At 33.1% G+C, this 16,457-nt stretch overlaps 1 protein-coding gene across 1 annotated transcript in view; it reads left to right on the forward strand.

The window, feature by feature from the left end:
• The window catches only part of LOC143078883 (protein disulfide-isomerase TMX3-like), a 112,223-nt gene that overhangs the window by 15,610 nt on the left and 80,156 nt on the right, over positions 1-16,457 (forward strand). The window lies entirely within an intron of this gene.

A 16,457-nucleotide genomic window follows, 5' to 3' on the forward strand; every position in this document is an offset into this window, starting at 1 on the left:
ACACATCTATATAAATTATTCCTCTATTTTTGTTTGTTTCTTTCATCAAAATGGTTGACATGTTTTGCAATAGCCAAACTTATTTTTTTCTGAATGATTGAACAATTGTATATAGCACATAGAAATTTTCTGGAGCCTGCATTTAAACGCAGCCGGATGTTTTCATTAAATATCAGACATGCTTTTTCAGCAAAATATTCCCCTCGACGAATATAAAAAACCTAACATACATAAACATCCAGTGTAAGTAGAAGTCTCTCAAAAAGTTGACAGACAAAAATAATCAAAAGAAATGCATGAAATGTTTCACTGGAATGAAGCTGTTACAATATATATTCCAATTTAATCTTTAATTTAATGTAACATATGTGTTCAAGTGGATAAAAGGGGGTAAAACAAACAGTAAACTAATTTAAATTTTGTCGTCTGCTATAATTAACTTCAAAACGACAATTATATTTGAACCTTAAAAGTGCAATGTCTAAAACTATGATGGCTGGTTAAATCAAAAGAACCACTTTAAATTCTTTGAATACTACATTAATTTTTAAAACTTGAATGGAATAGAAAAATAATAAACTTGAAGTTAAGACAACCAATCAGAATCAATATTCATTGTGTAATAATTTCAAGATGGCCTTGACACTGAATTGAACTAATAGCTATATATTCACTATATATTCACTTTGATGCGAGGATAAAGCATAAAGAAAACAGAAACTTTTATATAACCTACATAACAATTCATGTTTTCACTGACATTGTTTAATAAAGGATGCATGTTTTGACCTTGACATTTCTATGTAAACAATTATAGGTCAATAGGGAACATGATTTTGAAGTTTTGACACATCTAATAATGAATGTAGGTACAGATTACAATCTTTTGCAAATGGCATGTGTACTTAATTGGTTTCACCTTCAATGGATGATTTAAATCATTCTTGAGGTAACCCATTTTATTGCAATTTTGGGTAATTCTTTTTTGATAATGATTTAAAAGCTATGTAACAATTGTAGATTGCAGCTGGCATCAAAATTGCTTCAGTGGTTTATGGTAAATCTAAGTAAAGCTGTTTTATAAATTGAATGATTCTATCATGGATAACTTAGTAAGATTAATTGTAGTATGACTGTAAAAAGAAGGATCCAGGGGGAAGGTTCCGGGGGTTGGAACTCCCACCCCTTTCTTTGGGACGATCAATGCATTTGAATGGGGACATATAGTTGAAACCCCCCTTTGTCCTGGGTTATGAACCCCTCCTTTTTAAAATGACTGGATTCGCCCCCGATAGATTAGTGATCATTTATTACTCTAATGAATTGTAAATTATTGATACTAGTAGAAAATTGATAGATTAAAAAAAGTAGAAAATAACACATTTTGAATACATACATGGAAATATTTTGAAGAAGTATTCAAGAATATGATATTATATCTGACATGTAAAATTTTCCCTTGAAATTTTCTGAAAAAACAGCTATTTGAATTTAAAATGTAGATTTTGTTCTGAGACTTGCCATTGAAAACTAATATCATTTGTTTCGTGAATGTAAAATGCTAGTTTTCTATATATAGCTAGCAGATTACAACAAAGTTATATTATGTAACCATCTGGATTTACAGGAATTAATAACTTACTCCTTTATAATGTTACTCCTGAGTAATAATTACTTACATCCACTTCATTTGAACTTTGGTGGATAGTTGTCTTGTTAGCAATCAGTGGATTTCACTAATATAACGGAATAAAAAGTAATCCTTTGAACTTTGAAAGCATCACATGCAATGTTTTGCCAGAAAAATAAACAAAAAAACTTGCTCCTTAACTAATTTTTGGAAAATGTGTTCTGCTGACAAAGTTTTGGACATATGCAGTTTAATTTTCATAGATATTTTTAGTAATGTACAAAGCTATAAAAATATAATTATCTTGAATTGAATGAAACTAAAATTAAAAAGATAAAAGAAGAAACCAATAACATCAATTTGAAGCTCATATTATGCTGTGTGAGTTGGAGTTGTATCTATCGAATTAATGCATATAATACATATTTATACTTTGATATAAGAAGATGTGGTATGAGTGCCAATGAGACAACTCTCCATCCAAGTCACAATTAGTTAAAAAAAAACTATTATAGGTCAAAGTTTGGTCTTCAACACAGTGACTTGGCCTACACTGAACAGTAAGGTATATAGGGCCCAAAAAATTACTATTTTAAAACCATTTAAATGGGAAAGCCAACTGACTGATTTAGAGAGAGCGTCTAAAAACACAAATAAGTTTAAAATTGCAATGCAGGGGCGGATTTTGAAGGTTTTTCATGGAGCCCGGGCCCCCCTTTTTTGGGAAAAATTTGGTTGGTTATTGTCGAGCCTGCAACTTTTGTTGCAGAAAGCTCGACATAGGGATAGTGATCCGGTGGCAGCGGCGGCGGCTACGGCGGCGGCATTAGCTCAGTTCTTAAAAGCTTTATATTTTAGAAGGTGGAAGACCTGGATGCTTCATACTTTGTATATAGATGCTTCATGTTACGAAGTTTCCGTCAGTCACATGTCCAATGTCCTTGACCTCATTTTCATGGTTCAGTGACCACTTGAAAAAAAAGTTCAAATTTTTTGTAATGTTGAATTCTCTCTTATTATAAGTAATAGGATAACTATATTTGATATGTGCGTACCTTGCAAGGTCCTCGTGTCTGTCAGACAGTTTTCACTTGACCTCGACCTCATTTCATGGATCAGTGAACAAGGTTAAGTTTTGGTGGTCAAGTCCATATCTCAGATACTATAAACAATAGGGCTAGTATATTCGGTGTATGGAAGGACTGTAAGGTGTACATGTCCAACTGGCAGGTGTCATCTGACCTTGACCTCATTTTCATGGTTCAGTGGTTATAGTTAAATTTTTGTGTTTTGGTCTGTTTTTCTCATACCATATGCAATAGGTCTACTATATTTGTTGTATGGAATGATTGTTAAGTGAACTTGTCTAGCGGGCAGATGTCATGTGACCTTGACCTCATTTTCATGGTTCAGTGGTCAAAGTTAAGTTTTTGAGTTTTGGTCTTTTTATCTAATGCTATATGCCATAGGTCAACTATATTTGGTGTATGGAAATATTTTATGATCTTTATGTCAGTCGAGCAGGTTTTATTTAACCGTGACCTCATTTTCACGGTTCATTGCACTGTGTTAAGTTTTTGTGTTTTGGTCTATTTTTCTTAAACTATAAGTAATGTGTCAACTATATATGTTGTATAGAAGCATTGTTAGCTGTACCTGTCTGCCTGGCATGGTTCATCTGACCTTGACCTCTTTTTCAAGGTTCATTGGTCTTTGTTTAGTTATCTTGGTTAATGTTAAGTTTATGTGACAGTTGGGATAAAGCTTAGCTTTATACTTAGGACTATCAACATAATATCAATGATTAGTATAGAAGGCGAGACATTTCAGCGTGTGCACTCTTGTATAGGGAACCACTATAGCATGACAAGAGTGGGCAGCCAGTGGGTCCCCTCTTATGAAAATTTCCAGATCCGCCACTGCAATGTGTCCATAGCACACAAGGACAAAAATATTGATTTCTACAATTTATTTGTTGATTGGGTCATAAAAATATTCTTTAAATCTTAATGATTGACTTCCATATACTGTGGATTAATTTATTTCTTATTTTTGTGGATTAAGGAAAACTTGCATGTATCTATGAATATTATAGATCTGCCCAAAAGAGGTGTGGTTTATGAAATAGCTGTATTTACAAAGTGCCACCTACAGGTTGATCTACAAGAATGTTTGATAAATATACATCCTATCAATTATCATGTTTGGGGTTGGTAGTGCTTAGAAAAGAAAAACTTATTCAATTCTGTAGATTTTCAAAACAAGAAAAGTTATAGATTTGATATAAATCTGCATCTATAAAGATTTATAAAACTGTGAATAACACTGAGTTAGCAGTGTTAAGAAAATTTAAACAAAATAAAATGATGGAAAAGTGTTGTGATAACCTTTTTGAATGGAAGATAACTTAAGCAATACTAGAGGAAATAATTCGTCAGCTATTATTTGTTATCTTTTAAAGGTAGAAAAAAACCAAAGACTAGCAGAAATTTAATCACTATATATGTTTGTTTAGATGAGGTGTAGACATTCAAATATGCACAGACCAAGATTGTTCACATCAATCATGTGCATTTTATATAAAACAAAACAGTAATTCAAGTAAGAATGTTAAATTAAATTACAGAAAGGATTTTTGTGGTCCTGGTATGATAATTTAGATGAATAGGTGAAAATCTTTTGGCATATGGTTTATACAATCTCGAGTATACAATAATATTAAAACACAGGAAGTTACATAACGTTTTTAAAATGTCTTGAATGAAACTGTTCAGGGCTCGAGGTTCAGGGCATTCTGCTACTACAGGATTAATTAACAACCTTGACTAACCTTGTGAGTCTTGAGGGGTTGATAGTGATATCAATATGACAAAATTATTTCATGATTTTATTATGTCCATCATTATGTTATTGTATACCTATGTTCAGTATGTTGGTATACCTACATATTTAAGATTTTAAGATAAATCAAGTTTGCCCTGGATTTTAATCTAATTTCAAAGATAGATGTTGCTCTTTACAGCTTCCTCTTTATGGAGATGATTATGATACTGTTAACACCCAGTAGCCATTTAAATGCATTTTCAGGACAAGAGCATGAATCCAGCTTTATACTTACAAGATCAACATTCTAAGTCAGTTTTCTAAGGTATTTCATAAGGTTACTGCATGCAGGAAGACACATAATCATACATTGGCATATTACAAGCTAACCAGTTACTTTACTCCTACCCTAAATACAGTTTGCTTTGAGGAGAAGCATCAAATACTAGTTTTCAAATCTTTGAGGGATGAACCTACAACATCCAGCACTCAATGCTTGTAGAGACCACAATAGCCATATGTGCAGGATTTTTAAATAGGTGAATTAGTACAAAAACATTAATGTTGTAAAATAGGATATTTTAAATCAGATTGATGATTATAAGTTTCTTTCTTCTAATTTTCAGTTTTTCTCCAGTATTTTGTTAAAAGTTATTATACAAATAAATCAACATTGATTTGTCTACCATCTGATAATTCTTATGCAATGACCGAATTGATGAAATATTTTACTATTTTCATTTATTTCAGATAAAAGTTACTAATTTTGAAGAAGAAAAGTTTGGTAATAAGAACTCCAATCTGTTTTGGATGATTTCCTATTTCAAGTTTGCATTTTTGTTTTAATGATATGAAAATATAATGGGATCAAAAGATGACTTTTTTGCTGCATACTAAATTTCATAATATCTGAAATACTGCCCAATTACATAATACTATACTTCGCCCTAACCTAGTTATACATTAAGAAACAAGCAATAAAAGCACTGTTCCCCTTCCTTTAGGTGGTTGTTTCATATGCATGTAGTAATATCCTGTCATGAAGTGAAATACCATATCCTTCTATTCTATTAAAGTAAACATAACTTCATTTATCTATGGACAAAAGATATGTTATTTATAAAAGGAGATACCAGGTAAATGTCAATAAGACAGCAACAAAATATCCTAAAATTGACACCACAGTTAACATACAGGCTTTAACAATACACCTATTGCTTTGTCTGCCATTACTGGACATCACAAAGATTTCTGTAAAATTTTGACGTCATTGGTGGCCTTCGGCTGTTTTCTGCTCTTTGGTTAGGTTGTTGTCTCTTTGACACATTCACCATTTTCATTCTCAATTTTATTCAACTGTTACCATGTTAACATACTTTACTGTACTATTGCTTTGTCAAACTCAATGCTAATCAGCTTCCTTTTAACTAATTACTTATTCCAAGGCTTTATGGCCATGTTTGACATTTTTCTATGAAACAACACATGTATGCCATCAGAAATTTATTTTCAGGCTTCATGGCAATTTACTTTTCTGTGCTATGCTGTTTTGAATTCACTGCTCATCAATTTCTGGTTAACCAAATACCTGTATATATTCAATTAATGGCCATGGCATGTATAAAATTTTTATCACAAGTTTACAAGAGGCTTCAGGGCTGCTTCTTGGAATTTGTTATTAGGCTTTTTGTGAGTATACTATACCTTGTAATGCATTTTCATTTCCATGGCTCATCAACTTCTTGTCTACCAATTCCTTAAAGTGGAGGTATTAGTGGTATTAGTGGTGAGTAATAGCTCTCAGTCCTATTTGTTATTTTAAATTTACCAAAGTTTAGGTTTCTGTTCAATTATTTACGACTGTCTCAATCAGACATTTTAACCTTTGAACTTTCTTCAATTTTAAGCTCCTTATCATCTTTATCCTTATCTTTACATATTAAACCAAATAGAAATCTAGCAGTCTTAATAAAGAGGAAATGTTAAGTTTCTTCTGTGAAATAAACAAGTCGTTTTTAATAATCAATAGCAACATATTAATATCTTATGTAAATGTAAGTAACTTGAAAATTCCTGTGTTATTTATTTTTTTTGTGAGAATAACTTTGAAATTGTTAATTTAGATGCCAATAATAGGCTTGATATAAGTGTTATAGCTTCAAAGTATTTAAATGCATAATGTACCTTTTGATGAAAATTTACATTTATTATTGTTTTATTACCATGAGAATAACAACCCTATTATTATGACAGTAATTTGTTTTAAGAAGAGAGTGTAAAACTTTCTCACCTTGAACTAGATATAACCTTCCCATTGAACTTAACATGGAAACTGAATTTCAGCCAATCAGATGCTTCCTAGATGGAGTAGTGTTGTCACACAGGAGATGATATGGAAACTATATTTCTGTACCTGCTTTGTAGTTAATCTTAGGGAATTTATTTACATCACCATATTTTATTTGCATAATTTTTACTTTCAACTGACCTTGACTTTGGGCTTTAAGATGAAATAGAATGTAGTCGCAGAAGTTAGCAGTTACTAGCATTGACTACATAAGTAGAGGATCACTTGCAATTTATTTGCTTGGATGGGATTAAAAAAAGGGACCTTGATTTAATTTAGAGACTGAATTGAAATCATTAGTGTGGCTTAACATATTGTAAATGTCCTTCCCCTGAAAATTAGATTTTTATCATTTACTTTTTTTTAGTATTATCAGCTCTCTGTCTTAACCACAAGGCTTGCTTAGGCTAAATAATTGAAGCACAAATATGTTATTATAGATCCTGTTCCAAAAGTAACTTAAACATGTTTTTTATTTGGAGGGAAAAGGGACTATTTTTTTTTTAATTTATTATCATAGAGTCTGTTTATAAAAAAACTCAATGCTTTTCAAACTAACTATCCTATCAGTTCAATTAATTTACCCCCTAATCATGGCTGCTGCTGGAATTAAAATAATGACATGCATGTTCTTTTTTGAGGAATTTTGAAGAAGTTACATTCATGTTCTTGCTGTCTTTCTTAATATAGGTATCATCCTTGTGGTTAAGGTTGAGTTATTACGGGTGATGTTAAGTGTCAAAATAGTTACTTAAATGTTCACCCACTTCTTGATTTTCTGTGGTTATGACCGAAAAAAGTTTACAAATGGACAAACATAGATGTTGCTTTAACTTTAAATTTGTGTTAGTTGTCCTTTTTTGCATTGCTTGTATGTAGTCTATAATTAAAACATGTTATTTTAAAGTCATCTTCTCAGAACCTGTATATTCAGACATAATTGACTCAGTCCATTTATTCATTTTAAAAAAAACTAGAAATAATTTCAATACTCAGGCACTATAGGTTTGTTATAAATGTGAAAATCTTTAAAATACGACCTATGAACTCTACTAACCAATTAACACAGAACTTCAATGAAAAAACACCGTTAAACTATGTCTTCATGTCCCTATATCATGAGGGGGAGTGTCACCCCAGCAAACATTTTAAACCCCCACATTCTGTATGAACCTGTTCCACTAGTCAAGAGCCTGTAATTTAGTGATCTGTGGTTTGTTGCTAATATAAAATAGTTTTTTTTGTCTATTGTTTTGAACATACATCTAGCTGTTAATTAGTATTCTTGTTTTAATTGTTTTACAATTGTCATGTTATGCCTTTTAGAGCTTACTATGCAGCACAGGTATTGCTCATTGTTGAAGGCCTTACAATGACTAGTATAGTTCTAAACTTTTATGTGTTTGATCTCTGGTGCAGAGGTGTCTCATCAGTAATTATTTCACATCTTCTTATTGTATTTCATCTCTCTGAACCAAATTCTCAGCAGTTTAGTAATAAACTTAGAAATGTATGTTTGGGCTTATTATCGCTATTGTTAGACTAAATTGTGAGAATGTCACATATTGAAATTACAATACCAAGTACACCAACGAACATAGTTAAACATTTGAAGGAATAAACGCATATATTCGAAAATACCCCAAGTGTAAATAAAGGTTGTTCAACATGAACTAGCTATATAACAATTTGCATTTATTACATCTTCTATACTATTAAATGAGAAGACCTCATTTTATGTGTCGCTTCTCTTCTTTCCACAATAAATTAATCATCATGCCTCTATGTCCTATAGGTACATGGCATAGTCGCATTTGTCATCCATTAATATGATTATTCAGACTGAGTTATTTTGGGAGAAAAACGAGTAAAAAGGGTACGGATATTATTCCGACATTGGACGAAATTTTAAGTCAGATTAGACTTCTGGTTTGCGTTTTCTTTATACTTTGAACATGCATTTACTACGAATAAAGAGTATTTTCTATCTGATATCATTTTCAATTTAATTATCCATGGCGGTCACAGAGTTTATTAATTGAGAGAGTCTGTATAATATATCAATGACCGCTGGCCCGTGGATCGATTAGTAAAGTGAGAATTGAAAGTAAAAAACAAATACACTTTATTTATAGTAATGAATGTACATACTATACAGATAAGCGCTAAAATTATCCATGTGTTATTAAAATTAATAGAAACCAAAGGGGAATTTTTTGGGAAAAAAGGAGGAGCCGGGATAGAAAAACAACTGTCATGTCCCAATATGTACCTATGACTTTTGATACCTTTTCTGAAATTCATTAAATTTTTTACCAAAATTTTTTATATCAATAAAAGTAGATGTGGTATGTTTGCCAAAGAGACAGCTCTCCACAAGATACAAAAATGACACAGAAATTAACAACTGTAGGTCACCGTACGGCCCTCAACAATGAGCAAAGCCCATACCCCATAGTCAGCTATAAAAGGCCCCGAAATGACAATGTAAAACAATTACAACGAGAAAACTAATGGCCTTATCTATATGTACAAAATATGAACGAAAAACAAATATGCAATTTATAGTAATGAATGTACATAATATACATTTAAGCGCTAAAATTATCCATGTGTTATTAAAATTAATAGAAAATAAAAAAGGGGTAATTTTTGGAAATAAAGGATGAGCCGGGATAGAAAACAAGAGTCCTGTCCCAAGGTACCTTTGACTTTTGATACCTTTTCTGAAATTCTCCAGTCATTAAATCTTTTACAAAATTTCATTGATTACAAAAAAAGAAGATGTGTGGTAGGATTGCCAAAGAGACAGTTCTCCACAAAATACAAAAATGACACAGAAATTAACAACTATAGGTCACCGTATGGCCTTCAACAATGAGCAAAGCCAATACCGCATAGTCAGCTATAAATGGCCCCGAAATTACAGTGTAAACAATTCAAATGAGAAAACTAACAGCCTTATTTATGTTCAAAATATGAACGAAAAACAAATATGTAACACGTTAACAAACGACAACCACTATTTACAGGCTCCTGACTTGCATGTTCATAATATACTAAATATATGTTCACACTGTAATTAATAGAAAACAAAAAAATGGGAATTTTTGAAATAAAGAAGAAGGGATAATAAAGATATTTTCCTGTCCCCAAGTACCTATTCCTGAAATTCTCAAGTCATTAAATCTTCCTACAACGCTTTACATACTTTCAACCACCTCTGAATGCCTGCGATTTCACGGGTGTGTTTTAGTTAATACTGAACTATAAACTGAGAGTACAAAACACTCTTAGCATCTTTTTAATATATATCTTATTTATTAAATTTGTTAGGTTAATGCACCACTTGAGGTTTTTGCTATAAAACTTTAAGGTATAACATTCTAAGTACTAAAGTGATGACACTTTTATTGACTGACAAACGTGACAATTTTAAACCTTTTGTATAGTATAATGCTTGTAATAAGGGTTTGATTTACATGGTTAAAATGTGATTAATGTTCTGACATTTCAATAATTGCTGAGGATGTAGAAAATTTAACATTGTCTTGATTTTATTGCTGGCACTCATAAACATACAGCTCCAGATTATGTAATATATTTACATTGCTTTAATGCTTCAAAAATATTTACACAAATGCCAATCACTGAATCATTAAAATCGTTTTATTAGCATTCATTCAAAATTCATTTATTCAAAGTATGTATAAGTTTGAATTGCTTTTTTCAAAGTATATAAGTGAAAATACAGAATTTAAGAGCTTGGATATCAGTAGGTCAGAATATGTTGATTATTTGAATAACCATATAATCACCACTCCATTTCTGTAAAAAATCCTAGACAAAAGTAAGGTTGAAAATAAGACGATATGGTTAAGTTACCAATCATAGAAATGAGTTATAATGCAAGCACTTTTGTGCCGACCTTTATTGCAGTTTTATGGAATGCATGTCAAAGGGTTTTTTATGTTTAAGGTTTAAAGATGAAATATGTTTGATGAGCTAAAAAATGACACTTAATGGACAAATTTTTATGGACTTATCACTGTTGGAAATTCAGTGTAAGTGCTCTCATACCTATAGTACTCTTTGGAGTTTAATGAAACTGGAAGATGCCCGCGAAATTGCGATACAATTGGTTAAGGATTGAATTAAAGAGTTTTTATAATTTTGCAGGCATGCACGTTAATGTATAAGATATGGATCAAAAATTGTCTCTTAGGTGGGTTACTTTCTCAAAATTTGGCATTTTTGTGGTCGAAAAGATTGTTTCAAAGACAAATTTAGGAAGAACAAAATAAAATTTAGAATGGAAATGGGGAATGTGCCAAAGAGACAACATCCCGACCAGCAGAAGGTCACCAACAGGTCTTCAATGTAGCGAGAAATTCCCGCACCCGGAGGCGTCCTTCAGCTGGCCCCTAAACAAATATATACTAGTTCAATGATAATGAACGCCATACTAATTTCCAAATTGTACACAAGAAACTAAAATTAAAATAATACAAGACTAACAAAGGCCAGAGGCTCCTGACTTGGGACAGGCGCAAAAATGCGGCGGGGTTAAACATGTTTGTGAGATCTCAACCCTCCCCCTATACCTCTAGCCAATGTAGAAAAGTAAACGCATAACAATACGCTCATTAAAATTCAGTTCATGAGAAGTCTGAGTCTGATGTCAGAAGATTTAACCAAAGAAAATAAACAAAATGACAATAATACATAAATAACAACAGACTACTAGCAGTTAACTGACATGCCAGCTCCAGACTTCAATTAAACTGACTGAAAGATTATGATTTCATCTTATGAACATCAGGCACAATCCTTCCCGTTAGGGGTTTAGTAGCATACCATCATAACATATATGAGAAGAACATAACCCGTGTCATGCCAACAACTGGTTTTTGAATAAATGTGTTTAGTTTCGATGCAAAGACTCATAAGTGAATCAATATTAACGCCAAAATATTCAATCTTTAATGACCTGACAACAGTATCGTAACTATATCCCTTCTTAATAAGTCTATTCAAAGGTTTTGTTAGTTTTTGAGGTGAATACTGACACCTTTGTGCTTTATAAAGAATATTTCCATAAAAAAATTGGATGTGAAATACCTGAACGTATAAGAAGTCTGCATGTTGAGCTATATTTTCGAATGATGTCCTTATACCGATGATAAAATTTAGTAAATGTTTTGACTAGTTTGTGATATCGAAAACCCTGGTGTAATGATTTTTCAGTAATACATAAATTTCTCTCGTTAAAATCTAAAACATTGTTACATATAGTATCAAAGCATGTCCAATTGACATAGTTTTTTGTCGAGCCTGCAACTTTTGTTGCAGAAAGCTCGACATAGGGATAGTGATCCGGCGGCGGCGGCTACGGCGGCGGCGGCGGCGGCGGCGGTGTTAGCTCACTTCTTAAAGCTATATATTTTAGAAGGTGGAAGACCTGGATGCTTCATATTTTGTATATAGATGCCTCATGTTACGAAGTTTCCGTCAGTCACATGTCCAATGTCCTTGACCTCATTTTCATGGTTCAGTGACCACTTGAAAAAAAAGTTCAGAATTTTTATAACGTTGAATTCTTTCTTATTATAAGTAATAGGATAACTATATTTGGTATGTGCGTACCTTGCAAGGTCCTCATGCCCGTCAGACAGTTTTCACTTGACCTCGACCTCATTTCATGGATCAGTGAACAAGGTTAAGTTTTGGTGGTCAAGTCCATATCTCAGATACTATAAGCAATAGAGCTAGTATATTTGGTGTATGGAAGGACTGGAAGGTGTACATGTCCAACTGGCAGGTGTCATCTGACCTTGACCTCATTTTCATGGTTCAGTGGTTATAGTTAAGTTTTTGTGTTTTGGTCTGTTTTTCTCATACTTTATGCAATAGGTCTACTATATTTGTTGTATGGAATGATTGTAAGGTGTACATGTCTAGCGGGCAGATGTCATCTGACCTTGACCTCATTTTCATGGTTCAGTGGTCAAAGTTAAGTTTTTAAGTTTTGATCTTTTTATCTAATATTATATGCCAAAGGTCAACTATATTTGGTGTATGGAAATATATTATGACCTATATGTCAGTCCCGCAGGTTTTATTTGACCATGACCTCAATTGCACGGTTCATTGGACAGTGTTAAGTTTTTGTGTTTTGGTCTATTTTTCTTAAACTATAAGTAATAGGTCAACTATATTTGTTGTATGGAAGCATTGTTAGCCGTACATGTCTGCCTGGCATGGTTCATCTGACCTTGACCTCATTTTCATGGTTCATTGGTCTTTGTTTAACTATCTTTTTAATGTTAAGTTTATGTGACAGTTGTAATAACGCTTTATACTTAGGACTATCAACATAATATCAATGATTAGTAAAGAAGGCGAGACATTTCAGTGTGTGCACTCTTGTTTGTTTATTGCTACTTAAAAATGACCTAAAAGAGTTTGAACATATATATTCACATTCTGACTTTTTAAATGCCCATTTAATTAGGTGGTTTTCCTTAATGAGAATGTGAGGCAATGTGGTATACAGGGTAGAAAAATCAAAACTTTGAACAGATTCAAAATCACCAATATAAGCATGCAATTTATCAAGTACTTCCAACGAGTTCTTGACACTCCAAAAGTAATTAATTCCTCTATTTTCCTCTACGGCGGCGGCGGCGGTGTTAGCTAACTTCTTAAAAGCTTTATATTTTAGAAGGTGGAAGACCTGGATGCTTCATACTTTGTATATAGATGCCTCATGTTACGAAGTTTCCGTCAGTCACATGTCCAATGTCCTTGACCTCATTTTCATGGTTCAGTGACCACTTGAAAAAAAAGTTCAAATTTTTTGTAATGTTGAATTCTCTCTTATTATAAGTAATAGGATAACTATATTTGATATGTGCGTACCTTGCAAGGTCCTCATGTCTGTCAGACAGTTTTCACTTGACCTCGGCCTCATTTCATGGATCAGTGAACAAGGTTAAGTTTTGGTGGTCAAGTCCATATCTCAGATACTATAAGCAATAGGGCTAGTATATTCGGTGTATGGAAGGACTGTAAGGTGTACATGTCCAACTGGCAGGTGTCATCTGACCTTGACCTCATTTTCATGGTTCAGTGGTTATAGTTAAATTTTTGTGTTTTGGTCTGTTTTTTTCATACTATATGCAATAGGTCTACTATATTTGTTATATGGAATGATTGTAAGGTGTACATGTCTAGCGGGCAGATGTCATGCGACCTTGACCTCATTTTCATGGTTCAGTGGTTATAGTTAAATTTTTGTGTTTTGGTCTGTTTTTTTTTTATACTATATATATGCAATAGGTCTACTATATTTGTTGTATGGAATGATTGTAAGGTGTACATGTCTAGCGGGCAGATGTTATGTGACGTTGACCTCATTTTCATGGTTCAGTGGTCAAAGTTAAGTTTTTGAGTTTTGGTCTTTTTATCTAATACTATATGCCATAGGTTAACTTATATATTTGGTGTATGGAAATATTTTATGATCTTTATGTCAGTAGCGCAGGTTTCTTTTGACCCTGACCTCATTTTCACGGTTCATTGCACAGTGTTAAGTTTTTGTGTTTTGGTCTATTTTTCTTAAACTATAAGTAATAGGTCAACTATATTTATTATACTTCACGTTAAAATGCCATATTTTGATTGGCTAATACGAGGGTGTCATTTTACTCTATCACATAGCTGAGAGGGTGATAATTTTTTTGAATGTTACCCTCTCGTCTCAACCAATCAAAAATCGACAATTTAAAGGACAATGGATTGAATTTACATCAAGTAGTTGAATACAATGCTTAAGTTTGACGTTTTGGATCAAATTTTATTATTTAACTGTCAAAATAAAAAAAACCAACATCTTGTTGTTTACATTTCTAATACTCGTAACGTTGTTATGTACGTGACGTCATAGAAAATCTTTTTGAAATAAAATTTATCTGTAAAAGACAAAAACGGTAGGACGTTTAGTATAATAAATTAAATAACACATAGCTGAGAGGGTGATAGAGCAGATTGGTACCCCTTGAAAAAGCATTGTCAACCTTGGCTTCGCCGCGGTTGACAATGTTTTCTCGGGGTACCAATCTGCTCTATCACCCTCTCAGCTATGTGTTATTTATATAATGTTGTATAGAAGCATTGTTAGCTGTACATGTCTGCCTGGCATGGTTCATCTGACCTTGACCTCATTTTCATGGTTCATTGGTCTTTGTTTAGTTAGGGCCCCGCCAAAGGCGGGTCGCCCTATAGTGATCCGTCCGTCCGTCCGTCCGTCCGTCCGTCCATCCGTCCGTCCGTCGTACCGTCCGTCCGTCCGTCTGTCCGTCCGTCCGTAACACTTTGTGTCCGCTCCATATCTAGAGAACCATTATGATTTCATACTTTATACTTTACATGTTTATTAACCACCACCAGAGGGCGTGTCATGATGTATGTACAACTTCCTAGGTCAAAGGTCAAGGTCAAAACAAAAAACTTTGGTTTCAGTTGACAACCCTGTGTCCTGTGGTGAAGATCGTGTCCGCTCTATATCTTGAGAACCGTTATGATTTCAAAGTTTATACTTGACATGTATATGAACCAACACCAGAGGGTGTGTCATAATTTATAAACGACTGCCTAGGGCAAAGTTCAAGGTCAAAAACTTTGGTTTCAGTTGACAACCCCATGTCCTGTGGTGAAGAGCGTGTCCGCTTTATATCTTGAGAACCGTTATGATTTCAAAGTTTATACTTGACATGTATATGAACCAACACCAGAGGGTGTGTCATAATTTATGAACGACTGCCTAGGGCAAAGTTCAAGGTCAAAAACTTTGGTTTCAGTTGACAACCCTGTGTCCTGTGGTGAAGATCGTGTCCGCTCTATATCTTGAGAACCGTTATGATTTTAAAGTTTATACTTGACATGTTTATAAACCAACACCAAAGGGTGTGTCATAATTTATTTACAACTTCATAGGTCAAAGGTCAAGGTCAAAAACTTTGATTTCAGTTGACAAACCCATGTCCTATGGTAAAGATACAATTTTTTAATGCACATTATTCACAGCGGGGCCCACAGAGATGGCTCCCATCTCAATGATATCTAGTTATCTTGGTTAATGTTAAGTTTATGAGACAGTTGTAATAAAGCTTTATACTTAGGACTATCTACATAATATCAATGATTAGTATAGAAGGCGAGACATTTCAGCGTGTGCACTCTTGTTAATTGTACCAAGTGTGCTGGTAAGAAGAATAGACAATTTAGTAGTGGAACAACGGCTTGAAGACGAAATAAATCTATATTTGTAAGGTGTTTTGTGTAGCTTCGGAAGCCAGTACATAGTTGGGACTTCATTGTATTTGGCTCTGCTTGTAAAGCGGTAGCTAAAAGTTTATGTTTGTTACAGATGTCGTTTTCTGAAAATGGATTCAGTTGGAATGTTGGTGAATTGGTGATTTCTTTTTTCAGAACCTCAATGTAAAATTTACGTCAAACAATAATAATGTTATTAGCAGCTTTATCGGCCAGGACAAAAACAAATTTCTTGGCTAGTTCTTTTAGTTTATGTTTGATACAAGAAATAGGTTTTTTGTGGTTATTGTTAATAGTAAAATGTTCTTTAAAATGTTGAAT

This window comes from Mytilus galloprovincialis, chromosome 6, assembly GCF_965363235.1.
Source record: "Mytilus galloprovincialis chromosome 6, xbMytGall1.hap1.1, whole genome shotgun sequence".
Classification (NCBI taxonomy): Eukaryota; Metazoa; Mollusca; class Bivalvia; order Mytilida; family Mytilidae; genus Mytilus; species Mytilus galloprovincialis.